Consider the following 26,928-nt stretch of genomic DNA (forward strand, 5'->3'; position numbering starts at 1 on the left):
GACTTCTTTCGTAGCCACGTCAAGCCATGCAGCAGACCCAACATTCCTCCACACATGCCTAGGGACTATGAAGGAACACACCAACTTACAGGAAGGCAAAGCTTCCGCTATCAAATTAAAGTCCCTAATGATAACAGAGCGTAAATCTAGAGCAGTGCGCTGACTTAAGTCATTCCCACCCAGATGCAGCACTATCACCGTAGGCAACCCAACCTATCTAAAAGAGAGCCCCAGCACATCCCTCGAAATCCTAACCATCTAATTAAATGCACCTGAGAGAAACTGCTAGGATCAGATGCTAATAGCGATTGAGCAGCCCAGAAAATATAGGAATGCCCTAACACTCAGATCGAATTGACATCGAATACACCTGAAAACATTTGAAAAAGAAAGGTCAACATGGAAAGAAAACATACAAAGCAGCCAAATCACACACACAGCACACCAACAAGACATGGAAGCGTAACATAAAGAAGGGAAGGGGAACAATGTAGTCAACTGAACTTGAGGCAAAAAACCTAAAAAACAGGGAGTAAACTATTAATCATGCCATTTCATATAATTCAGAAGCCAACTGGGCCATCGGGGGAAAAATAAAAAAATCCTCATAGACTCTCGCAGTAAGTCGGCGAGTGGTTAGGACTCCGGTGAGCTACGTTGGAACACAACAGATAAACCCGGACGAATATAGCGACGGAACGCAGCAGAGCACCACTGACCAAGGGATTGTATATCCCCGTTAGATAAGCCAGCAGAAGCCGCAGTTGTAGCAGCTCCAATTCTAAATGAGTAAGTACCGAACTCACCCGGCTCGAGCCCTAAAGATGCCAAGCACTTCAAGACTGTCACGAACCGTATGGAAAAAGTCGTGTGGTAGGGTGGCTAGGGATTAAGCAGGTGAGTAACAGCTAGGTCTCCCTATTGCGGCCAAACCAAGGCTTGGCTAGACCTGGCCAGAGGCGCGGAGTCTAGCTCACTTGGTGGTCTTCACCATTGACCCCCCCCCAGTTGGGATATGGGTTTTGCTGCACCAAGCGAGCAGGTCACGGCCCTCTGGACAGGTACCTGGGAGTGGCAGGAAGACCAGAACTATATTAGAATGGAGATGAACTGAATACTTGAACACAGGAGATGAACTGAGTACTTGAACACAGGAGATGTACTGAATACTTGAACACAGGAGTTGAACTGAATAGTTGAATACAGGAGATGAACTGAATACTTGAACACAGGAGATGAACTGAATACTTGAACACAGGAGATTAACTGAATACTTGAACACAGGAGTTGAACTAAATACTTGCTAGAGGTCCAGCTGAGAGCTAACTAGTAATTAGCATGAAAGCTGACACCACAGTAACACAGGGAGGCTGCAATAGAGCTAAGCAGCACACTAAAAGACACATCGGAATAGTAACATCAAACACTAAGTTCTGAGAAAGAGTTAAAGTCACACACAGAGAATTAGCATGGAAGCTAATACAAATAACACTGGAGAACTGTGAGTAGGCTGAAGCAACACTCTGAAGATAATAACACAGAGAAGCACTGGTGAGTAACACAGACACTGGAAGTTGAACAGCAGTTTCCTGTTCCTGGAGTCAGTCAGATACCCCTGGGTAGCTGGTCATTGGATCAGAGGATCAGCTGAGTGACCACAGGACTACCATTGGGAGAGACTAGTCAGGTGATATGGACCAACATGGCTGTGACTATGCCCGGTACCCCGGAAACCAGGACGCACACACGGAAGCCCTAGCAGACCCCGGGGAGAATACTCAGACACCACTTACCTCCACTCCCAGCCACTGAACACCTATGCACAAGGACGCCAGCACGGAGGTGAGTAGTGGCTGATCCCAGGCCGCATCCTGACAAAGACATGACAAAACTGGTATTTCGTAACCGGGGACCCATTCTCGTGCATCAACCATGCCCCATCCTGTTCGCCATGTACATGCTCGAAGGTGCGCGACAGCACCACTGGACATACCGCAGGAATGGGACATGGTTGAAGGGAAAGCCAGCGCCCTCTACAAGCCTGTTCCATCTTGGAGCATCGTATAAGGCAAAGTACTGCGTCAGGGCGTACAATTACATCTGCAACAGTTAGTCACACCCTCTTAGAGGGGGCAACTAATTCACAGACCCAAAACGCTCCATGAAACGCCATGGCAAAACTCAACTGAAATAACAGCATTCAAACTGCAGGGACCGCAGCCAACAAGTGAGGTAACAGGGAAATGTCAATGGGATGCCTGGAGTCAACTGCTGTAGGGGTCGACCTGGACCAACCCCTCAAATACCTTGAGACCAAGAAGGACCTTTAGGGATCAGACCTGTCATATAACCCAGATAAAAATGACACGCCTGCTAAAATACACCACAGCGAGCGAGCGCCCTTGTGAGTACAGATCCCAAATAAAAGCCAGCATGACTTGCTGCAAGCTCTTACCTGTCTGAGCCACCGAAACACGGAAACGCTCCCATTCCAGCCAACCCGTCTTATAACAGCGCCTGGGGGCAACGGCCCTGAAAGCTAGTTCCTCCATGCCGGCCTGATGATCTGCCAAACATAAGGTGGACACGGGTCACCGGACAACTTGGCCTGGGGGGCTAATTGCCTAAACCGACGCCAGTCGAATCATGACAATGCATCTGCTATTGCATTTTGTACACCTGGCACATGCCGGCCAACAAAATAGGCATTAAGCAGCAGGCAATGCAGCACCAGTCTCGCTAGCAGACGAACAACCGGAAGAGATGATGAACTCTGACGATTAATCACATGCACTACACCCAGGTTGTCGCACCAAAAAGTGATGCTAGCGTTCCTCAAGCGGTCCCCGCAGAGTTCTAGAGCAACTACAATGGGGAACAGCACACCACGAACCGTTGAGGTAAGCTCCAAAGCCAGTCGCACCAGCAGCATCAGTAAATAGTTGCAGCTGAGTGTTACTGCGTGGTGGGACAGGCCATATACTTACACTGTTGAACTGGGCAAGGAACACATTCCAAACACGCAAGTGGCGCTTGACAAACGGACAAAATAATGAGGACAAAAGACGCCAGCATCAGACCTTTCCAATTTCCGGCAAAAGATCCTCCCCATGGGAATGACCCTGCAGGCAAAGTGGAAATATCCAAGCATGGACTGCACCTGATGGAGGGTGAGTTTACCCATGCCTAATGCAACCACAATAGACCTGCGCAACCTATCCAATTTGTCCTGGGGGAGAAGGCAGCAACCCTCCAAGGTTTCGATCTCAATACCCAGGAAGGAGAGCTGCGTCGCTGGACCCTCCATTTTTTTGCTCGCAACTGGGACCCCGAAAAACACAAACAATAACTGCATTGAAAAAAGTAGCTTACCGCAGCAAGGGAAATCAGCTGGACCAATACAAAGGAAATCGTCGAGGTAGTGAGCCACCCCGGCCTCTCCTGTGCCAGCAACAACACATCAATGCAGGAATGTGCTGAAACATTCAAAAAAGGCGCACGATATGGAACAGCCCATAGGTAAGCATTTGCCCACGTAGAAACCGTTCTGCAGGCGAAAACCCATGAATCTAAAAGAATCCGGGTGTAGTGGCAACAGGCGGAATGCCGATTCAACATCAATCTTAGCCAACCAGGACCTAGGGCCAGATGCCTGAACCAGCTCCAAAGCCTGGTCGAACGACTGATACTGCACACGACACAATTCTGAAGGAATAGCGTCATTGACCGAGGATCCGTGCGAGTAAGACAGGTGCTGAATGAGCCTAAATTTACCCAGTTCCTTCTTGGGGACGACGGCCACAGGCGAGAGAACCAGGCCTGCCAAAGGGGGGGTCGGGAAAGGACAAGTCATCCATCCCAGCTGCACTTCCTTCATGACTTTCGCAAGCACAATGTGTGGCAACTCTGACACAGACTTTAAATTCTTGGGGGAACCAAGAGACACAGGGCTAGAAATAGGTAAACGAAAACCTTTGCGAATACCCCAAAACAAAAACTCTGCCACTTCCTTATGGGGATGTCGCCTTATCTAGATCTGCCACCGGCAGCTGGACGACCGGGGGCGCTACCAGACACTTGGCACAGAAGCAATCCTTTGCAGGGTGAGGCCCCCCACATCAAAGGCAAGTGTGCCGGAACCTGCAACTGGCTCCTGCCATGCAGCTGGAACCTTTGAAGGCATAGCACTGTCAGTGCCAAGCGACAGGGGGGAAGCCCTTGAAAGGGAGTTTGCGGACGCCTAGGGGGAGGCACCAAAAGGGCAGGGGCCGGCTGAGTCACATCAAGCCAGACCTCCACGTCCTTGCAGCCAAAATCAATGGTCGAGGATCCCGACTGCTTACATTGGAATTCCTCATCATATGTCCTCCAGAAGGAGTTACTCACAGAACGGAACATCGAATGCATTAAGTGAAGATACCTTATGACTTTCAAGTGTTCCTGCGGGCAGAATTCTAGATAGCATGCTGCAAATATAAAGAAACCCGCCTGCCAATTCAGGTACAAAATACATAGGGGGAGGGGCCCTAGATTGCACACCCTAACCACAATGTGAGGTGCTACCTGCTGAGCCTTGTAGTGCTGCAAGCATAAAGAGACAAATGCATAATTATGGGCCTGCCCACCGCGTCCAGGTTATCTGGAAGCGGTGGGCAGGCCCATAATTATGGGCATTATTATGCAAAGAACCTCTTTGATGCTATTTAGCAATTATATTATTAGGTTCAGCATGGTTAGAGTGTGCATTTGCATTTGTCTCTTTATGCTTGCAGCAATTCAGGTATGAGCAATATGTCTCTTCCCCCATACCCCCGCAGCGTTTTGCCGTCCTGAATTCTTTCCTAGCTTTTGCCGTAAGGGTAAAAACATTGACATATTTTCCCCTATGAATCTTGTCACAGATCCTCCGACGCAGCCCTCTAGGCAGAGCCGTATTGTCACGCTAGAGGAGTGTGACCTCCTAGACCTTGGGTGGGAACGGTGGCGGCGTCTACACGACCGCTTACTACCCCTATCCTCCAAGCTTTCACTGTCTGAGCTGGACAAAGAGGACGAAGAACACGCCCACTTACCACCCTTACGAGCAGGGGCAACAGACTCACCGGGAGGACCGGAACAGGAAACAGCAGCCGATCCATTGTTCGCCACAGCAGGCTCGTCCAACATGGATGTGGAAGGGGTACCTGCTGGAACAGCAGACACAACAGTGGACATAGGGGCTGCAAGAGTCATAACAGGTACAGGTGTAGGAGAAACCAGAGGAGGTGAGAGAAAGGGGGCCTGGATGTCCAAAGCAGAGAGGAGCTGGGTAGCCAAAGTGGCCAGCTGCGCAAGAACTTGAGAGGATGGAGATGAGGACAATGTTACAGGAGCACCAGGAGAGACCGACATGGTTAACAACAAAGGAGTCAGTGCGCCCGCCAAAGATGCCAGCATACGTAGCGCAGTCATGGCCTCGCTAGAGTCCGAGGAACAGGCCAACAAGGTAGGGGCTACCGAAGGTTACACAACTGAGACAGCCTGGTTGGACAGCCACCTAGGGAGCAACCGAGCCCGCTGTAAACAGGACCACCCAGCTCTATGCAAGGGGGAAAGCCCAATTGACAACACAGGTGCCGACAGACCAACCCCCCGGCCTAATGCCGCAACGCGTACAGACTTTGGGGGCCTAACCCTGCTCTCTGCCTGCAAAGCACCACGTGCTCCTGCAAAAACCGCAGGAATAGCTATAGATGCAAGGGCTGCATTTTATGAGGCCACAGACAGGAAACCTGGCTGACTGGATAGAGGGACAGCAGAGGTCTGGGGCAGTGGGGGGGCACTGAGGAGGGCTGCCTATCTCACTTGGGGCTCTATTTATTAACATTATTTTTACTAAAATAATGTGAAAAAGGGTGTTTTCACACCCTTTTCACATTATTTTAGTTTCACCTGTAGTTATTACAGGGCAATTAGTAAAATTCTACTCCAACCCCCAGTATCACTTATTTTTAGTAAAGCAGATCGCATTTCCCATAATTGTAATGGGAAATGTGATCCGACCACAGTTACTAAAAATAAATTGTAAAAAAATACCGGGGGAAGCCCTGTGATAATAACGCCACCTGGAGGTGGCGTTATCCAGGGTCTCCCCCGGTTACCGGGCTCCCACTCTGCTCTAACGGGGAGAGCAGAGCCGGGAGCCGGTACCAGTAATCAGCTATGTGGTCTAAGCAGACCGCAAGCTGATTGCTGTAAAAAAAAGGGGCTTAGCGCCGGGGGGCGGGGCTTAGCGTCGGTGGGGGGTAGTAGCGGTGGTCGGTCGGCGCGTGCGCGGGCTCTTAGTCGCGGTATTTTTTCTGAAAATACCGCGACTAGAGTGTGGATGGGATCCGCAGGGACAGAGCTTTATCGCAAGCCCTGTCCCTGCAAGGGATTTATAGTAAATCCCTGTGATATTGCCTGAATTCGCAATGCGAATTCACTCTGTAATATCACACTACAATCCGCATTCAATATGCGGATTGTAGTAAATAGAGCCCTTGGAGTGAGCAGAAGCAGTCCCCCCTTATTAACATGATTGCTGCCAATCGTGGCTAGGCCATGCCCACTCCGCGGGCCCAACGCGCGAGCACCTGCCTGCGACTGGGCTCAGAGTGACCTTGATCAGCGGCGGCAATGAACGCTGCCTGCTGCTGATCCACAAACATGGAGGCGGAGCCAGCGGCAAGCCACCCAGGCGCGGTCCAGCCCACCATCATTTCAGCATCTGTGACCCTAGGCTGCAATGGGCCGTGATGCGGTGGGTCCTACCGGGACCTGGACCAATGGTGGCAGCGACCGCTGCCTGTCGTTGGTCCACAAATACGGAGGCAGAGCCAGTAGCAAGCTGGCTCCCGAGGATGCAATAGCCACGATCCCAGGCCTAGTACATGCCCCGGTGTGGACACCAGAGAGGGAGGCAGGAGTGGCGGGAATCACCGCCTGCTTCCCTATCACGGAGACACAGGAAGGGCCGCCATCCACAGCTGCAGCCATGGCCCTGCTGATGGCACCACGCGCAGCCGACAGGTCAGAATCAGCACGAGCTGAGACTCGGTGGCCGCGAAGGGGAACTGGAGGAGAGCCTGCATCCGCGGGGCTCCCAGCCAGGAGGTATGCGGCCAGCCGGGCGGGGGGGGGGCCAGAAGAGCGGCGGGGGCAGGGCATGGCAGACAGGTAAATAGGAAGGTTGAGGGAGAATGAATAGGGATAGCAGCAATGACAGAATGAGGAGAGGAGGAGAATCAAGACACAGTGGAAGAGAGAAAAAGAAATTGAAACCACTAAAAAGATTATCAGGAGAATAAACTGCAAATCATACTTGCCTACCCTCCCGATTTGGCCAGGAGCCTCCCGAAATTCGGGTGCCGCTCCCGGCCCCCCGGAAAGGCAGGCAAGTCTCCCGGCCTCCAGCGACGTGTCCGCACCCCCCGCGGTTGTAAATATAAACGCCGTCAGTGGGGGGCCGGTGACGCAATTCGCGCTGAATCGCGTCATCGTGGCTCTGACCCCGGCTGCACAATGCCATTAATCACTGCATTGTGAAGAGGGGGCGGAGCCATGATGACACAATCACGCTGTTACGCCCCCCTGCTCCGTCCCCAATGATGCGCCCCCTTTCACAGCGTCACACCCCCAGCAGTGTAAGCCCGAAAGCCCGACAGCTCCCTCCCGGAAGGAGGGAGTTAAATGTCGGCAAGCTGCTGCGAATGCACTTCTCTGTCCTGGAAAAACTGGAACAAAGAGACAGATTTACATGCTGCTCTCCCTTAAATACCCCTATGCCACCCCCATGAACATTCATTGGCTGCCTAAGCCCAGCTAAACTTAAAAGGACACTAACCAACACCGTATTAAACTGGCAGCACTCAAAACACTCGTGGTTTAATGTCCCTCATGCCTAATTGTCAGCCTGCAGGCTTACAATGCAGACTTTCAAATGCTCAGGACTAGAGTGAGAAAGCAGACAATATAAAGGCCTGATTCAGATCTAGGAATAGAGTAAAGGCCCCCATACACGTTGCGATTTGCTTACAATCCAATCTCGTTCGCAATTTCCCTTGAATTCCTAAACTCTCCCGGTCATACGATATTGTGCCCACACACTGAACGATTGTACAAACGAGCAAACAATATAGATGGGTCGTAAACGACTGCAGATTGAACATTATATATTGTTTGTAGCAAACAACCTCACGATGACGGAATTTAATAAAAGGAGGAAAAGTGACAACATGTCGTCCATCGTCCATCGCATCGTTCATCATGCACACAGGGCTGCCGACAGCTCTCCCGGGCCCAGGTACAGGGAGGGGGCAGGGCCAACCTTGGAAGTGTGGCCGACACCTCCTTACAAAAAGAATCAATATGTTTGTGTCCTCGTAGCGGCCTCGCATGCTGCACAGGGGACGCAGGTGTGAGGGGGTGGGGGTGCAATAGCTCACGCATATAACGCAGGGAGAGAGAGGACTGACTGCTGATGCAGCAGCCTCTCTCCCTAGGCTAGCACACAGCGTGATAGGAGCATGTGTGCTGGGCTGGGGAGATAGGCTGCTGCAGCAGCAGTCAGTCCTCTCTCTCCCTGCACAAACTTAACAGCCACGGCGGGGCCAGGGCAGGGAGGCGCGCTGCAGGACCCGGGCCCCCGCCGGGCCCTTCAACAGGCCAGGGCCGGGTAAATAGTACCCGCTCCCCCCTCTCTCGGCGCCCCTGCATGCACACACACGAAACGATGTGGGCCAAATCGTAAAAGATAGGTCGATATCTTTCTGCAGGTTCAATTGATCAGTGGCGATGATGTACGATGGCGTGGGCGCGCATCGGCATCATGATCATCCCATCCACAGCACTTTTTACACTATTGGTCGTTCTAATCGATCAAAAACAGCCAAATCGTGTAAAAAAATCGCATCATCCTTAAGATTGAACAAGTAACTGTGGGCCTGATTCAGGTCCGGACGTATTGCACAACTGCAAGGAAGTGGCTGTGTAAAACCATCCAGCATATATTAAAATACTGCAGGAGGCAGGAAGCAGATGCCTCCTGACAACAATAGTGATCAGAGTGCAGCGTAGATGCTGCCTCAGATCACCATCGCGACCGCTAGTCTCAAAAGCAGCAGCACTGGCCAGTCTGAGTGAGTTTCAGCTTACTGCGAGGCCAGGAAATCTGCCTCTGCCACTGCCATAAAACAGGGATGACATGCCCGTTTCCAGGAATGCTGTCCAGACACCCCCCCCGTTCTGTCCTATAAACACGCTGCAGCTTAGGGGATATGTGTACACCATACAGGCCTACCCTTCCGGTTTTCGCGGGAGGCTCACGATTTTTAGGGTAACCCCGCACCCTCTGAAGGGTAGGACCTTCTCCCGCATTCTGCCCACTTCCTAGTAAAGTGGGCAGAATGGGGAGAATTTCCGCGGCAATCGCGTGTCCCTGTCTAGGGGGCGGGGCTTAATGACGAGATTCTCAGTGACTCATGTCATTTAGCCCCACCCACTATTTAAATTTAAGCCAATCGCGGGAATTTGCCATGGAGGGGGTGGGGCTTAATGAAGTGACCCATCAGGCCCCATACCCGTTACAGCCCACCAAGGCTTCTCAAGTCAAAGGTAGGCAACTATGGTGTACGCATACGCGGTTACCGATAATCGGAAAACCGCGTTTAGAACCACAATAGTGTCCAGACCTGAATCAGGTCCTGTGTACCTGGACAAACCATGTTGCACTGCAAGGGGTGCAAATACATACATAATTTTTTTTTTTTGCATGTGGGATAAATACTGGCTGCTTTTGCATGTAGCACACAATTAGTTTTGACATTGCCCTTCCAAAATCTAAATCTCTCTGCACATTTTATATCTGCCCTACCTGCAGTGCAGCATGGTTTTACCAAGATGCACAGTTACTTGCTCTGAAGCAGGCCCATAGTGTATATCTTGCAAAAAAAGAAAAAGGGGGGAGAGGTAATTATTCCTCTAAGAGGTTGTACTCACCTATTGCTGGTGAATATGAGGCTTTGGACATTTATTTGTATATCCCGATGTCCATAGGGGCATGGTCGGATTAAGGGGGGGGGGTGACAGGGGCGGTCGTCCCTGAGCCCCCACACATGGAGGGGCCTCCACTAGCAGCAGTGCGCTGTCTGCACCCACCACTAGTGCCCCCTCCACTAGTGTAGTGTAGACCGCGCAGGGAGCACGGCCACACTACACAGTGACATACACACAGCCGCCAGCGGCAGTTGTGTGTATGTTACAGCAGCCGATGAGAGTCACACAGACTCTCATTGGCTGCTTCATCAACGGAGGGAGCCAGCTGGAGCTCACTCATGAGCTCTGACTTCTGGCTCCCCCCGCAGCGAGTGATAATGGGAGAGACGTCATGATGCTGACGACTCTCCCAAAGTGTAGTGGCGGTCATGTCAGGTAAGTTGTGATTTTTTTTTATTGTGTGTGCATGTGCATAAGGAGGGGAGGGGCACTACAGGGGGCACTGCATAGGGATTCCGCTATAGAGGTCACTGTATAAGGGGCCACTTCATGGGGGCACTGGGGGGGGCGTTTTCTAGGGTCAATGCATAGTGGGTACAACTACTGGCCCCACTGTATAGGGGTGAACTACTACTGGGGGCAATACATAGGGGGGCTACTACTGGGGGCAATAGGGGGGGCTACTACTGGGGGCAATAGGGGTGAACCACTACTGTGTCTGATGGCACTATATAAGGGGCACTATATAAGGAGACCACTACTGGGGGCATTAAATAAGGGGCACTGCATAGGGGGGACCATTACTACAGTGGGCACTACATAGGGGGGACCATTACTGGGGGCACTGCATAGGGGGGACCACTACTGGGTCTGGGGGTACTGTATAGGGGGAACACTACTGGGGGCATTATATAAGGGGCACTGCATAAGGGGCATTACTAAAGTGGGCACTGCATAGGGGGGACCATTACTGGGGGCACTGCTACTGGGGACATTGCATAAGGGCCCCCCACAAGTTTGTTGCCCAGGGGCCCCCACAGACCTTAATCCAGCCCTGCATAGGGGTATTTTTCATTGATGGCAATGTGTATTCAATATATACAGTATATGGAACCTTGCAATTGTCCCAGTAAAAGATGAAGAATTGAGGATATGTTTGCAGATGACCAAAGGTCAGCATAGGCACTCTGACTGCTCTGCGATGCACTGTGTGTTCTGACACCTTTCTATTAATCAATCAGGCAGAGGCATAGCAGGGGCTGCGTGCGATCACACTGGACCTGGTGCCTTATGCTCTTATTATTAGGCAGTTAGAAATATCTCTCAGCTGCAACCCATGTCAAACGTGAGAACAGTTGGCTCGCATGCTGTGGTTAATGAGTAGTTGTACTTCCATTCAGAGAATCTCACTGACCTGGAAAACCTCAGTGCAATGCCATGCCACCAATAAATGTTATTTTGTTTTAAATGTGCTAGGAAGTACATGTATATTATTATACCAATGGGTACAATGTTTTATGCCATTGCCAACATTACATTCTTACTCTAGTGTCTTCCTGTACTATATTGCTCAATCTTATCAGTGGTAAATATATTCTACATTCACAGAGGACTTTTGAACTGTGTCAAAGTCTGATACACAATTACATTACCAGAGGCAAATGTCAGATTTTGAACACAGTAGAAATGTTTTGCATGAAAGGAGCAGAGGTCACAATACTTCTAAACTAGGAAAATGCTGTGAGCTATTATATAGCCCAGTACATGCATGTCAGCTCACTACTACAATCCATAACATGGTGCACATATTATATAGACACACATTTTCAAGACAAGCAATCATTCTTTTTTTAATATATATATATATTAGGGGTGAGCGGGTTCGGATTTCTGAAATCCGAACCCCCCCGAGCCCCCCCGATCCGAGTCCGATCCGAATCAGGCTCGACTTTTCCCGCCTGACTCGGATCTGAAATCGAGGCAAAACGTCATCATCCCGCCTTCCGAGTCTCGCGGCTTTTGGATCCTATATAAGGTACCCGCGTCGGCGCCATTTTCTCACTCGGCTGTGGACAGTGAAGAGGGAGGGTGGGAGTTAGGGCTGTGTAGTGTAGTGTAGTGTAGTGCTGCTGTTGTCCACTACTTCAAAGTCCATAGGGGCTGGCTGTGTTGTGCTGTGCTGCTGTTGTTAATAGGGGCTGTGTCCACTACTTCAAAGTCCATAGGGGCTGGCTGGACTGTGTTGTGCAGTCAGTTCTCCATAGGGGCTGTGTCCACTCCAAAGTCCTGTGCAGTGTCCCAGTCCTAAAGGGGTGCTGTAGTGTTGTCCAGGGGGTGCTCTGTCCATCAGGGGTGCTCCCCCCAAGTGCTAAAAAAATAATATATTTTCTGTGTTTGTGAATTGTGTGCGCAGTAGCCGCACGTGCATCAACAAAGTAGTGCCAAGCGTGCGCCTGTGTCATAAGTAAAGGGCCGGCTGGCTTGACCATTAAGGGTGCTGTAACCCCCAAAAGTACACTCCAGTCCAAACCGAAAAAAAATTATTTTCTGTGTTTGTGAATTGTGTGCGCAGTAGCCGCACGTGCATCAACAAAGTAGTGCCAAGCGTGCGCCTGTGTCATAAGTAAAGGGCCGGCTGGCTTGACCGTTAAGGGTGCTGTAACCCCCGAAAGTACACTCCAGTCCAAACCAAAAAAAAAATTATTTTCTGTGTTTGTGAATTGTGTGCGCAGTAGCCGCACGTGCATCAACAAAGTAGTGCCAAGCGTGCGCCTGTGTCATAAGTAAAGGGCCGGCTGGCTTGACCGTTAAGGGTGCTGTAACCCCCGAAAGTACACTCCAGTCCAAACCCAAAAAAAAATTATTTTCTGTGTTTGTGAATTGTGTGCGCAGTAGCCGCACGTGCATCAACAAAGTAGTGCCAAGCGTGCGCCTGTGTCATAAGTAAAGGGCCGGCTGGCTTGACCGTTAAGGGTGCTGTAACCCCCGAAAGTACACTCCAGTCCAAACCAAAAAAAAAATTATTTTCTGTGTTTGTGAATTGTGTGCGCAGTAGCCGCACGTGCATCAACAAAGTAGTGCCAAGCGTGCGCCTGTGTCATAAGTAAAGGGCCGGCTGGCTTGACCGTTAAGGGTGCTGTAACCCCCGAAAGTACACTCCAGTCCAAACCAAAAAAAAAATTATTTTCTGTGTTTGTGAATTGTGTGCGCAGTAGCCGCACGTGCATCACCAAAGTAGTGCCAAGCGTGCGCCTGTGTCATAAGTAAAGGGCCGGCTGGCTTGACCGTTAAAGGGTGCTGTAACCCCCAAAGTACACTCCAGTCCAAACCAAAAAAAAAATTATTTTCTGTGTTTGTGAATTGTGTGCGCAGTAGCCGCACGTGCATCAACAAAGTAGTGCGAAGTGTGCGCCTGTGTCATAAGTAAAGGGCCGGCTGGCTTGACCGTTAAAGGGTGCTGTAACCCCCGAAAGTACACTCCAGTCCAAACCAAAAAAAAATTATTTTCTGTGTTTGTGAATTGTGTGCGCAGTAGCCGCACGTGCATCAACAAAGTAGTGCCAAGCGTGCGCCTGTGTCATAAGTAAAGGGCCGGCTGGCTTGACCGTTAAAGGGTTCTGTAACCGCCAAAGTACACTCCAAACCAAAAAAATATATATTTTCTGTGTTTGTGACTTGTGTGCACTGTGGCTGCACGTGCATCAACAAAGGAGCAGCGCCAAGCGTGCGCCTGTGTCCCATAAGTAAAGAGCCGGCTGGCTCATTTCTTAAAGGGTGGTGTAACCCACAAAGTGCACTACTCTCCAGCAAAAATAAAAAAATATTTTCTGTGTTTGTGTGCGCTTTAGCCGCACGTATATTATATATCAATATAACATAAATGGAGGACCAAACTTTCTCCGATAAAAATAAAATAGGGAAAGATCAAGAACCACTTCCTCCTAGTGCTGTTGCTGCTGCTGGGAGTTGTTCATCATCCCAGAGAGGAAGTAGGAACATCACTACTTTTACTAAACAATTGACCCTCCAACAGTCCCTAGCGATGAGGATGAAGTACGACAGCAGTCATCCTGAAGCAAAACGTATAACAGAGGCCTTGACTGCTATGTTGGTGTTAGACGTGCGTCCGGTATCCGACATTAGTGCAGTGGGATTTAGACAATTGATGGAGGTAGTGTGTCCTCGGTTCCAAATCCCGTCTAGATTCCACCTGCATCCTCAAAGCAGCAGCGACAAGCGTGCGTCTGTCTGTTAAAGGGTGTTGTAACTCTCAAAGTGCTCCAAAAAAATCAAAAATTTTCTTTTAATGTGTTTGTGACTTGTGTGCGATGTAGCCACACTTGCATCCTCAAAGCAGCAGCGACAAGCGTGCGTCTGTCTGTTAAAGGGTGGTGACACCCTCAAAGTGTGCTACACAAACAATTAAAATATTGTTCTTTTTTTTTCTGTCTTTGTGAATTGTGTGGGCTGTAGCCGCACTTGCATCCTCAAAGCAGCAGTGACAAGCGTGCGTCTGTCTGTTAAAGGGTGTTGTAACTCTCAAAGTGCTCCAAAAAAATCAAAATTTTTTTTTTAATGTGTTTGTGACTTGTGTGCGATGTAGCCACACTTGCATCCTCAAAGCAGCAGCGACAAGCGTGCATCTGTCTGTTAAAGGGTGGTGACACCCTCAAAGTGTGCTACACAAACAATAAAAATATTCTTCTTCTTTTTTCTGTCTTTGTGAATTGTGTGGGCTGTAGCCGCACCTGCATCCTTAAAGCAGCAGCGACAAGCGTGCGTCTGTCTGTTAAAGGGTGGTGACACCCTCACAGTGTGCTACACAAACAATTAAAATATTGTTCTTTTTTTTTCGGTCTTTGTGAAAAGTGTGGGCTGTAGCCGCACCTGCATCCTTAAAGCAGCAGCGACAAGCGTGCGTCTGTCTGTTAAAGGGTGGTGTAACTCTCAAAGTGCTCCAAAAAATAAAAAACTATTTTTTTAATGTGTTTGTGACTTGTGTGCGATGTAGCCGCACTTGCATCCTCAAAGCAGCAGCGACAAGCGTGCGTCTGTCTGTTAAAGGGTGGTGACACCCTCAAAGTGTGCTACACAAACAATAAAAATATTCTTCTTTTTTCTGTCTTTGTGAATTGTGTGGGCTGTAGCCGCACCTGCATCCTTAAAGCAGCAGCGACAAGCGTGCGTCTGTCTGTTAAAGGGTGGTGACACCCTCAAAGTGTTCTACACAAACAATTAAAATATTGTTCTTTTTTTTTCGGTCTTTGTGAAATGTGTGGGCTGTAGCCACACCTGCATCCTTAAAGCAGCAGCGACAAGCGTGCGTCTGTCTGTTAAAGGGTGGTGTAACTCTCAAAGTGCTCCAAAAAATAAAAAACTATTTTTTTAATGTGTTTGTGACTTGTGTGCGATGTAGCCGCACTTGCATCCTCAAAGCAGCAGCGACAAGCGTGCGTCTGTCTGTTAAAGGATTACATCGGTGACAGCATCCAAGTAGGCATGTCAGACAGTCCGTACCTGTACTGGCAGGAAAAAGAAGCAATTTGGAGGTCCCTGTACAAACTGGCTCTATTTTACCTGAGTTGCCCCCCCTCCAGTGTGTACTCCGAAAGAGTGTTTAGTGCAGCCAGGAACCTTGTCAGCGAAAGGCGTAGGAGGTTGCTTCCACAAAATGTGGAGAAGATGATGTTCATAAAATGAATTATCAACTCTTCCAGGGAGACCAGCCTCCAGAACGTACAGAGGGACCTGTGGTTCCAGCAGGGACGAATTAATACTCTGTGAGGATGAGGATGTACACACTGAAGAGGGTGAGGAATTGGTGGATGAGGAGGATGAGGATGACATCTTGCCTCCGTAGAGCCAGTTTGTGCAGGGACAGATTAATTGCCAGCTTATTTTGTGGGGGCCCAAACGAACCAATCATTTCAGCCACAGTTGTGTGGCAGACCCTGGCGCTGAAATGATTGGTTTGTTAAAGTGTGCATGTCCTGTTTATACAACATAAGGGTGGGTGGGAGGGCCCAAGGACAATTCCATCTTGCACCTCTTTTTTTTCTTTGCATTATGTACAGTTTGGGGCCTAGTTTTTCAATGCCATCCTGTCTGCCACTGCAGTTTCATGCCTAGATGGGTCACGTGTTTGTGCCGCCCACTCGTGTCGCTTAGCATAGTCATCCAGCTACCTCGGTGCAACCTTTTGGACATAAAAACACTATTGTGAGGTGTGAGGTATTCAGAATAGACTGGAAATGAGTGGAAATTAAGGTTATTGAGGTTAATAATAGCATAGGAGCAGAAAAACCTACAAATTCTGTGATTTTAGCTGTTTTTATGCTTTTTTTCAAAAAAATACAGATCCAAAACACAAAACCCAGAACCCAAAACACGGAAGGGTGGTTTTGGCAAAACCAATCCAGATCCAAAACACGAAGAAAGATCCAGATCCAAAACCAAAACACAAAACACGAAAAGTGGCCGGTGCACACCCCTAATATATATATAGTTCCAGACTTCCGGCACTCTCAGCTCATGAGCTCATGAGAAGCTTGCCAGGGTGCTCACTTTGGGGAATTCAGCCCCCTCCACATATGCCATAAGCAAAAGGCAGCACTCCCGGACAAATAACACAAAAATTAGCTGGTGATTTAATACAATGTTTCGGGGTTAAAGCCCGTCATCATAAATGCTGTTTTATACAGAAATGTGTCAATGTTTTATTACAGGAAATTGAGTTTCTCATTGTAGCGTGTATTTACATTTGTTATTGCCAGCAAATAGAAAAATGTAAAAGAAATTCAATAGAGACACAGTAAAGAGACAGCTGTGAAAGCTGTTGTAAAGAGATAACAAGTATAATTTCCATGGGCGTATCTATAATGCATGCAACGTTTGCAGCGCACATGGCCCTTGGGTCCAGAGGGGCCAACTCCAAACACCCTGTACCCATAGCCTATACTTACCTCTCTGCCAATGTCGCCATCATCACCGGTGTATTCACCAGCGTAATCACCCAGGCATCATTTGCCCGAAGATCTGTGTATGTGCAGGAGATTTATCACTGGGAAAATGGTGCCCACACCATTTTACCAGAGTTCTATGTATGTGCAGTAGATTCTGGCATGGTGCCAGAGTCTACATGGCACAAGTACCAACGAAAGGGGGCCCTCACAGAGACTTAACATGGACCGCACCCTCTCTTAAACCGCCCCTGATAAATGCCATTCAGTTAGTGCATTAAGGAGGTACAGTCGTTTAAATTCTGAAGGCAAAGAAAATGTTTGCCTCTGTGTACTTGGTGCGTGTGTGTGTGTGTGGGGGAACCCCGATACAGAATACTGGTGCCTGCAGGCTATGGCGCTGACTGCATTCTGAGTGCTGGTATGGGCTATAGTGAGGTGGTGTACAGGAAATGATCTAGCAAGGGGAGGGGGGCTAGTTGCACAGGAGATTTAACTTTGGTGTATGGGGTTTGTGCACATGGAGGAGATCTTGGGAGTTGGTGCACAGTGGGAAAACTTCTTGCATCCAGGCATAGGGTTTCAAGTGCCACCACTGTAGAATCATATCTAAATGGGGACCAACGCTGTAATGATCCATAACCTCTGTGGTGAATACTAAAATTTATTTGAGGGCCTCTGGTCTTAAACCAGTTTTTGTCCCATATCGTCCCACCTCCCCACTAGTATACATTTACACTCTTTTTTTTCATATATTATTAAACGCTGATTATGATGTTTAGTCCCTTTGTTAGGGTCTATCTTTTACAGGGTTTTGGCCTACTGAGGCCCCTCTTACATTTGCTAAATTTGCTATTATTTTTATTTTTTTCTATTTCTACTTTGAGTTTTGTTTCCTTTTCTGTTTCCTATTTCCCTCCTTTACCCACCTGGACTATTTGTGATAAGTACATGCTTTGTGCTTGGGGTTTTAAAGCTCTCCCGTTTATGGTTTCCTCATGGGTCTGAAGGTTTTATCAGTGAATGTTAATGGCCTTAATTCTCCAAGACGACGTACCCTGGTCCACGGGACTTGCAGACGTGAAAATGCGGATATCGTTATACTCCAAGAGACGCATTTGACTTGGGAGCACTCTCAATTGTGAGGTATGCGTTTCCACACACTTAATTTGCATCAGCTCCTTGTACAAAGCGAGGTGTAGCGATCCTCATTTCTAGTAAAGTTCCCTTTGTTCTCTCAAGGCAAATCGCCGACACAGACGGTAGATATCTAATTTTGATAGGTACCATTAGAACGGAGACGATTACTTTAGTCAATCTATATGCCCCCACTACTGGTCAGGGTTCCTTCTTCTCGGCCATATTTAAACGTATAGCACAACTCTCTCAAGGTCACCTCATTATTGGTGGAGACTTTAATGCGGTCTTAGACCCTTCTACTGACAAAACCACACCATCGCAGATACACCACTCCCCTGAAGTGTTGCGCACTTCCAGGATACTTAGTAATAGTCTGAATAGTTTGTCTGTTGTAGATTCCTGGCGTCTTAAAAATTCTATGGCCAGAAATCACACACACTTCTCCGGTCCCCACCAAATTTATTCCCGTATTGATCTGATTTTAGTATCGCGTTCCCTCGCTCCCACGATCACTTGTGCAGGCATTATTCCTTTCTCATGGACAGATCATGCGGATACCTATATTTTATTTGAATTATATAACTCTCCCCGTAGATCTAGATCCTGGCGTCTTGATGACACCTTGTTGTTAGACCCATCCACTCTTCAAGATATTAAGTCTGCTATATCCGATTATTTTGAGATTAACTCGTCCGATGAGATTGCCAAGGGTATAGTTTGGGAAGCCCATAAGGCCATGATCAGGGGCAGACTCATTAGTAAAGCGTCATTCTTTCATAAGAAGGCTCAAAAGGAAATCTCGTTATTGGAAACCGAGATTTCTCAGTTCCTATACCAGCATAAGCAATGTCCCACGCCAGCTATCCTCTCTAGAATAAACTCCCTCAGAGGAAGGCTAAATACTATCCTCTCAGGCAGGTCTGCTAATATCTTAAGGAAGCTTCAAAAGAAATACTATGATAAAGCGGATAAAGCAGATTCTGTTTCAGCTAGTAAACTTCTACAAAAACGGGCATCTGGTCTGATTACTAAAATTAAATTGCGACAGTCAGGGATGACTACTTACGACCCTGAGAAGATCGTATCCGAGTTTTATGCTTACTATAGAAGTCTGTATAATTTATCCTCTTCGTCGCCCCATCGGGAATAACTTGCTCCCCTTTCTTAACGAGCAGCAGTTGTTGGAGTTGAATGCAGATGTTACGTTAGAGGAGATTCTTGCTGCCATCAAAGGCCTCAAACTGTCCGCAGCACCTGGCCCAGACGGATTCACGCCCCAATATTATAAGACATTTGCCTCTATCCTTTCCCCTTTTTTAAAAATCTTCTTTAACGAACTGTTAAATGGTGCCTCTTTTGATCCGTTGACCTCGTTGGTCAGCATAGTTGTGATACCAAAGCCGGATCGTGATTTCGAATCAGTCACCAACTACAGACCCATTTCTCTACTGAATATAGACATCAAAATCTATGCCAAACTCTTGGCAAAGAGACTGGGCCCCCTTCTCCCCAAGTTAGTCCATCCTGATAAGGTTAGTTTTATACCTGGAAGACAGGCGCTTGATAATACGCGTCGGACAATTGATCTGATTCACGCTGTTCACAAACAAAAGACACCGGCTTTGGTTTTGGGGTTGGATGCTGAGAAGGCGTTTGATCAGATCCATTGGCCTTTTATGTATCATGCCCTCCGGTCTGTGGGTCTCTCTGAATGGTTTTTCCATGGTGTGTCCGCTTTGTGCAGATCCCCCCGAGCAACTGTGATGGCCAACGGGTTATCATCTTCCACGTTCCCGATTTCCAATGGGACTCGGCAGTGCTGCCCATTGTCCCCCCCTCATTTTTGCCTTGACGATAGAACCCCTTGCGGCGCAAATACATGCCAACCCATATATAAAAGCGATTAAGATTGGGCCTGTTGAACATAAGATAGCACTTAATGCGGATGATGTTTTGCTCACAATATCTAACCCAGTTCATTCTTTACCCCATCTTTTTTGGGAGATAGAGGATTTTGGTGTACTCTCTGGCTATAAACTTAATGCACAAAAAACTGAGGTTCTTGACTGCTATATCCCACAAGACGCTAAAAATTCCCTAGAACGGTCCCTTCCATTTCTGTTGGAAACGCATCAGTTAAAGTACCTAGGAATCTTCATCACCAAACATTATAGACAACTTTTTCAAGCTAATTTTCTGCACTTATTAGCACAATTTCAGAAAGACCTTAAAAACTGGGGAGGATGTCACATTTCATGGATTGGTCGTGTCAACGCTATAAAAAGTAATCTATTGCCACGGCTGTTATGTCTTTTTAGACACTACCCTTCCGTGTACCTCCCTATGTGTTTAAACATTTACAACATATCACTGCGCAATTCATCTGGTCCAATAAGAAACCAAGGGTGGGACATGGGTTGATGCAGAGACACCTCTGGTGGAGGCTTGGGGTCCCAAATTTTAAATCATATGACTTTGTTGCTAGACTAGCACAATTTGTTTTGTGGAATGGACCCAAATCTGGGAGGGTATGGGTCATGATAGAAACTAATGAACTAAAGCTGCATTTTATCTCTTCGATATTATGGCTTTCTAGAGCGGCCCACCCCAGGGCTGTCCTGCATCACCCTGTAATTTCTCATTCTCAGTATGTTTGAGATAAGGCCAACCGCTTATATAATATTGCCCCACACCCTAGCCTTATGATTCCATTGTTTGACAACCCCTTTTTTCGTCCGGGCTGGCTTTCATCCGCCTTGGTACATTGGAAGGACAATGGAATTAAACTGTTAAATGATATTGTGCAGACTACGTCCTTCCCCACATTTTTGGATATACAGACCAGACTTTCCATCCCACACACCTACTTTTTCCAGTATATACAGATACGACATTTTCACTCGACAATAACATCACAACTCACCCACAGGTCTCTCACTACGTTGGAGGGCTTAGCCTTTCCACATTATATAACTTACTTTTGCCCCATCATGTCAGAGATCCTCATGAGAAGGCCTGGGAGGCTGACTTGGGAGAGACCCTAGACAACGACGACTGTACTGATAGCTATTCTAACTTGGTCAAAAGTTCAATCTGTGTTCGCATTAAAGAAAATGCATACAAGTTATTTTTTAGGTGGTATTATATCCCTACTCATTTTAATAAAATGTACCCTGGGACTTCCCCTCTGTGTTGGCGATGTTGCATTGAAAATGGGTCGTTCCCACACATCTGGTGGAGATGTTCGAAATTAGTCCCCCTTTGGAAGGAATTGGGCACATTGGCCAACTCCATCTTAGACATTCAGGTCCCTCTCAGTCCTAAATATTTTTTAGTCCCTATATGTATCCCTGGGGCATCCCCTCATCAAAATAGATTATTTACTCAGATGGTTCTGGTGGCCAGATGCGTCATTGCTTCAGCTTGAAAGACATCTGAAGCTCCTACTATGGGCTTGATTATAGCTAAAATATGGCATATCCATTCCATGGAATTCATCACTAGCATATTGAAGGGCTCCTCTAAGAAATTTAGCAAGGTCTGGGAACCCTGGACTTCTCATTTTTAGGTCCCCCCAGCATTTATCTGACCACTTATTTTTATGTTATTACTTGATATACTGCATAATCCCTGTTTTTCATTGTTTGGGCTGTTTCGCTATGGCTATTTCCGGTCGGGTTCCCCACCGTCTTCCTCCTCCCCCCTCATTCTTCTTCTTTCTTTTTCTTCTCTACTAATTTTATTTTTATTTTTTTCATTTTTGGAAATTTTAAAAATAGATGAGACTGTTTTGTTGTAAATTTTTTATTGTAAGTGTATTGTACATATGCTTATTCTTTGCAAGATTGTACATTTACATGCTGTCAAAGTCAGATTTATATTAAATACAAAAATAATGTCTTATATCCAAAAATCTTATGCAATAACTAGCCTAGTATTACAGATTTCAAATGTAATAGATAATTATAGTTTAGCCAGTAACCCCCAAGGAGATATAAAATCAATGTTTGCTGGCCCAGGTTGGAACAAACAACAATGGTGTCATAAAATGTGCAATTTCTATTCACCAACATTCCCTGTGTTTGTGGTACAAATAAGCTGACCCTAACTGGACAATGGATGAACTAGTTTATGATCACCCCAGGTCTTAAACGTACGTATTGCCTACATACACACCTGTGTATACGAGTGGCCAGTCCATTGTCTTATGAGATAAGCAGAGAAACTTGTTTACTAACCATGGTCAAACAAGTAAGAGAAATGCATCTACTATATATGTGTATTGAAATATATATGTATATATATATATATATATATATATATATATGTGCAGTGATTTTAAAATAGCAATTAGAGATGTGTTGTTTCTAGCGATGTCTCTCAATCCTCAGATTCCTAGAGATATGTTTGATTTTTTTTGCAAGTAATATACCAGCTAGCTGCAGTACCAAGGTTTTCCCTTGAGGCCGTGAGAGATTGGTTAACTTAGATATATCTAAATGCATTTTGAGGCATTTCGTGTAAAACTGATCTTTCCTTTATCTTACCCTTAAGAAATTTCAGTATATGTATATAGGAAGAAGTAGGCATATATATTACATGTCCAATGTATTATTATATATCCTAGTGTTTATGGTTCACAAAATACATTATAGTTCAGGGATAAAACCATATATTAATATCATGTCTGGGGTCAAAATGTGCAGAATTATACTAGCAATAATCCAGTGTTTGCAAATAGATTCTCATACTTTGTGGCAAACAGATATTAGCAATGCCGGATTTATGTTTAAATATAGCTTAAAACAATAGGTTGATTTGAACTAATTATTGGAGGGAATCCAGTGGTGAATTCAGGTAACAACACCCTGAGCCTAGGCATCACCCACTGCTTGAATCAGCCAATGACCCCCAGTGAACTGGAAACATCTCGCCCCTGGACCAATGTAAGGAGACACAACTTGTCATTGGGCACACCCATATTTTAACAGTATAAGAATGCGCTCCCCTGATCCAGAAACCAGTAGCTGAAATTCTACCAGTCATCTGGTGACGACTGTAATCTCTGGATCTGGGGACGTGCATGCAAACGTAAGTTATACTGGTATTGCAACTCTGAGTCTTTCTTGAACTGTATTGTACCACTGAATTGCTTGCAATATTAATGTTATATATTCTTTCAATACAATATTTACTTTTGTGCTTCAGACTACAGAAATTGGTGTGTGTGTGTGTGTGTGTGTGTGTGTGTGTGTGTGTGTCTATGTGTTTTCACTTGCTTTCACAGAAGGTTAATATATTGTGATATATTTTACACGGTAATTCACATTGTATTTATGAAATAAGATAGAGACTGTTGTGCATATTGTTAGAGTTACAGTAAAGGAAGGTATTGCGTATGCATCACACGTTGCATACACTGTTCATCCTCATTTGCGTATCATCATAAGCCAGGTGCGTCCACTTGGCGCCAACAGCCGTAGAGAGATATAAATAGGATTTCATAATGTTTAGACCTCTATGTGAGTCATTATTTTATTGTCGCCCATTCTTGTAATGAAATATGTTAATAAAACGAAATAGTAATGAGGTTGCCTCTGTTTTTCTGTCCCATAGGTAGATATGGCAATGCTATGCTGATTATTGTGATGCTCATACATCGATGTGTCTGAACCTGCGGTTGTACTGCCGTAATCTTCTTTATTTGGTCACAGCGAGTGGAAGATCTTCGTACATTTCGTCATGGCAGATGAGGAAGACCTGCCTGTGAGATTACATCAGAGATGTGTGATTGAATTTTGTGTTTAACTTGGAAAATGCAGAAATGAAACTCATGAAATGTTACGGCAAGTATTCGGTGTAGAAACAATTAGCCGTGCTGCGGTATTTCGGTGGTGGAAGCACTTCAAAGAGGGTAATACGCGAGTGACTGATGAAGCGCATTCTGGGTGACCATCCACCACGGTTACAGATGCCAACATTGCCCAAGCTGCAGAGATGTTGCAAAATGACAGAAGGTAACTTTGTGTGAACTTTCAACTTAATTTAGCATCTCATTTGAACGGGTTCAGCATATTGTGAGAAAGGAACTGGAAATGCCAGGTGGGTACCCAGAAATCTCACAGAAGAGCAGATGCGACGACAAGTTGAATCGTGCAAGAATACCATTCGAATGTCGGAGAGGATACCCGATTTTCTGACCGATTGTGACGTGTGATGAATTGTGGATTCGTCATTATGATCTGGAGTCCAAAAGGCAATCCAGTGTATGGAAACACGCAAATTCGCCTCCGCCCTAAATTTTTTGTGTGATTCCTTCGGCGTGTAAAGTCATGCTTCTGCTCTTCTTTGATGCGCATGGTATGATCTTACAGCACTAGGTTACCCGTGAACAGACAATTAATGGTGACTACTATGCAAACGTCCTGAAAACCCATTTACGTGGAGCCATGAGGAAGAAGAGACCACATTTGCTGAAGAAAAAGTGGTTTATGCTCCAAGACCATACCCGACCACATGTTGCTGCTGTTGCATTGGCAGCGCTGACTGAAATTAATGGGACAGCACTGGAACACCCTCCGTATATCCCAGACCTAGGAGCTCATTCAGACCCGCTCGCAAGTTGTAGCCGCTCGCTGGCAAAAAGGGGCCGTATTTAAATGAAGTGCTTGCACTGCGTTGCGTAAGGACGGCCACTATGTTTTAGCGAGCTATGGCAAAGTGCGCTCGCAAGTGTATAAAGACGCCCCCTTGCCACTCGCAACACACATCATCTCCGGGAAGTGTAGGATTAATCGGGACCATCGAGAACCATCGGAGCTGCTCGCAGCCCTTAAGGTTGCCTTAGCCCGCCGCAAGCACAGCAATCAGTGCAAGCTGAAATACATGCAGGTGACGTGTACAATGACGCTACTTTGCTAATTATGCACGCCCTTTAAACTGCGTTTTGGCGGCCTGACACGCCTGCGTTCGCAACACCACTCCCCCATTTACAAGCACCTTCCCCAGTTACCACCCACAAACGGCACTATCTGTCACTCAAACTAGCGACCTGATAGTGGCTTACGAGCAACCAAAAACAGATCACAAAGACTGGTTTGCGCACGAGCACTGCGAATTATACACATGCACAGACGGGCGAAAATCGCTCAGAGCGAGAGCAACTTAGCGACCGGGTCTGAATCAGGTCCCTAGCGCCTTGTGATTTCTGGGCATTCCCAACTCTGAAAAAAAAACTGCACGGAAAGAAGTTCTCAACAGATGATGAAGTGAAAAATGCCACAGCTGCATGTGATGTCACAAAACCATCTACTGCACGTCTTTGTATCGTTGTTGCAACTCTGCAAAAAATGTATTGAATGTGAAGGACGCTACTTTGAAAAATAAAAATGTTGAGATCCTGTGGAGTCATCTGATTCTGAATACAAAAATCAGTCTCATTACTTTTCATTACTTGCTGCTGTTTACATTTATTTGGTTACCTGTGCTTCTTCATCAACTGTTTGTCTAAAGTAAATAGATGAAACTCTTTTTTTATTATTATTATTATTATTATTATTATTATTATCCTTTATTTATATGGCGCCACAAGTGTTCCACAGCGCCTTACATAGTACATAGAACTAATAGGTGAACAAGAAACAAGTAACTTACAGTACATTACAGTGCAGGACAAGGACACGACTTATATAAATTGCTGCAATAGAGATTAAAGCACTCACAATAAGCAGCCAGGAGTTGGCAGTCACGTGTTAGGTGCCCTTATGGGGAGTAAAGAGTAGAAGAAAATGTAAAGAGAAGCACATGAGGGAAGAGGTGAAACTGTACTGTGCTTAAGATGATAGGTGTGGCACTGATCTACACCCTGATCTACACCCTCTTTGTCTAGTAAAAGCCTGATCATAATAGCAGTGTATGATTATTATTTATAATTATTATCCTTCTTTTATAAAGTGCTGATATATTGCAGAAGAGCATGCAAAGAGCATAAGCAGCAACAAAATATACGTATGGGTCGTTGTGGTGCAGTCACAGAGATGCAGACAAGCTCGTATAGGGCAAAAATATGCATTTAGGGCCTGATTCAGATTTGGGAATAGAGTAAGATATAGCAAGTAATAATTAACCCCCTCCTTTTTTTAAAAAATATATACACTATGGTCCTGCTTTAGAGCAAGTAACTGTGCATCTTGGTAAAACCAAGCTCCACTGCAAGTGGGGCAGATGTAAAATGTGCAGAGAGACTTAGATTTGGGAGAGGTGTGTCCAAACTGAGGGCCTGATTCAGAGCCGGACGCTATTTGCGGACGGTCGTTCTAAAAAAGGGGCCGGATATTTAAATTGAGCGCTCGCTCTTTGCGGTGTGTTGATGCTTCTATGTCTGAGTGAGTGACCGAAACATGCGCTCGCTATTTTGTAAAGACGCCCCTTGGCCGCTCGCATCATACGTCATCTCCGCTATTTATTAGATTAATCGAATACATTGAAAGGCGTCTGAACTGCTCGCAATTCTTGTGGTAGGATTTTCCTACCGCAATCATGCGGCAGTTCAGGCTAAAAGATAACCAAGTGACGTGGTCGTTGACGCTGCTTTGTTAATTATGCACACCCATTAAACGCCCGTTTTGACCGTTTGGCACGCCTGCGTTCGGATTTCCACCCCCCGTCTTCAAGCACCTTCCCCTGTTACCACCCACAAACGCCTCATTCTGTCACTTAAATTAGCAGGCATTCGCTATTTTGCGAGCACACAATTTCCGACCGCACTGACTGGTTGGCGCATGCGCATTACAACCCATACGCATGCGCAGATGTG

The 26,928-nt window shown here is 46.6% G+C and overlaps 1 pseudogene; it reads right to left on the reverse strand.

The window, feature by feature from the left end:
* Positions 1-636: 636 nt before the first annotated feature.
* On the reverse strand, positions 637-2,564 carry LOC148477665 (uncharacterized; annotated as a pseudogene).
* Positions 2,565-26,928: the final 24,364 nt, after the last annotated feature.

The sequence above is a fragment of the Taudactylus pleione genome, unplaced genomic scaffold (genome assembly GCF_031769625.1).
Source record: "Taudactylus pleione unplaced genomic scaffold, aTauple2 ptg000703l, whole genome shotgun sequence".
NCBI classification, from domain to species: domain Eukaryota; kingdom Metazoa; phylum Chordata; class Amphibia; order Anura; family Myobatrachidae; genus Taudactylus; species Taudactylus pleione.